At 29.6% G+C, this 1,593-nt stretch overlaps 1 non-coding gene across 1 annotated transcript; it reads right to left on the bottom strand.

The window, feature by feature from the left end:
• Positions 1-1,212: 1,212 nt before the first annotated feature.
• LOC149514714 (small nucleolar RNA R71) lies at positions 1,213-1,319 on the bottom strand. The gene has a single exon (XR_016328371.1). It is a non-coding gene; the product is annotated as a small nucleolar RNA R71 (small nucleolar RNA).
• Positions 1,320-1,593: the final 274 nt, after the last annotated feature.

The following is a 1,593-nucleotide window of genomic DNA, read 5'->3' as shown; positions in this document are numbered from 1 at the left end:
TTAAGGTATTGGTTTAGTTGATAGATTTGTTAATTACCAAGATTCTTGTTCTTTAAATCTTTCTCAATCAAACTGTGTTTTTATTAAAAGATTTCTTTTCTTGTTTACAAAATTTTGTTCTTGTTTTCTTTACTACTTGGCATAAACAATCTTTAATTTTTAAGATCCAAGTTCTTTTATTTACTTTGCAAGATTTGGCCTTTGCTATTTTTTTTTCATGATTCTTTAAATTGTTTACATGCAATCCTCATTTTCTTTACAAGTATTTGGTTGCTACATTTTTATTTACTTTGCAATCTTTTTAAGTTTAGGCTTTAGGATTAGCTATTGTCATTAATCTTTACTTTTCAAGTGATAGTTGATGAAGTTTAAAACTATGCCTATATATCGCTTTTAATCTTTACTAAAGCTCTATAACCCTAAAACCTTTAATATTCCTTTTGCTTAGATATAGGATCTCAACCTTTTACCTTTCATAATTGTGAACTAGCCAACACTACATTTTATAATTGTTGAAGAGATGATACTTGAAATATTTCACTATATTACATAATCTATGCACTTGCAAGCTTTATATATAAAGAAGTAATCAAGTTTTTGGCACCGTTGCCTGGGATTATAGTGGTGTTCACAATATCAATAAAAAATTCCTAAGCTCTTATAATCTAAACTCTTTTCTTTAATTTTGTTTATTTTTCTTTAATTTTTTTTGTTTGCATGCATAGATCTAAAAATGTTGACTACCTCCAGTTGATTAAAAAATAGAGAGAACTTTTAGAAAAAGAAAAAAAAATAATCAACACCACCAACATCTACTCCTATAGTAAATGCAAATAATGAAGGGCAAAGAACTTTGAGGGACTATGCAGTTCCTAATGTAGATGGCTTTCATCCATCCATTTGAAGGCTAGTTATTCAAGCTAATAACTTTGAGATAAAGCCTTCAATTATACAAATGGTCCAAACTTATGTGCAATTTGGAGGGCTACCAAGCGATGACCTAAATCTACATCTTTCTAATTTACTTAAACTTTGTGGTACTTTTCGTTACAATGGTGTTTCTGATGAGGCTATTAAACTAAGATTGTTTCTTTTTTCTCTTAAGGACAAAGCAAAACGTTGGTTGTCTTCTTTACCATTAAGCTTAATTATAACATGGAATGATCTAGTTCAAAAATTTTTGACAAAGTTTTTCCTACCAACAAAGACTGTAAATTAAGGAATGAGATCACCACCTTTTTACAGGCTGATGGTGAAATCTTATATGATGGATGGGAGAGATTTAAAGAATTACTTAGAAAATGCTCACATTATAGTTTACTTTAGTAGCTCCAAATTCAAATCTTTTACATAATTTCACATAATTGATAAGAACCACCTTAGATTTAACTACTGAAGGGGTTATAATGAGTAAGACTCCTAAGAAGGCTAATGAACTAATAGAAAAGATGCCCTCCAATAATTACCAGTGGGGCATGGAAACAAAGGTCAATAAAAAATCTACAAGTTTATTTGAAGCTGATGTTATTATTTCTATTAACTTTTAATTGGTTGCCCTTACAAAAAAGATTGAAGCCCTGGGAAACCAAACAC

Source organism: Durio zibethinus, chromosome 15 (assembly GCF_047325235.1).
Source record: "Durio zibethinus cultivar Kanyao isolate XHJ-2024 chromosome 15, ASM4732523v1, whole genome shotgun sequence".
NCBI lineage: Eukaryota > Viridiplantae > Streptophyta > Magnoliopsida > Malvales > Malvaceae > Durio > Durio zibethinus.
This window is presented reverse-complemented; position numbering and strand designations above follow the sequence as displayed.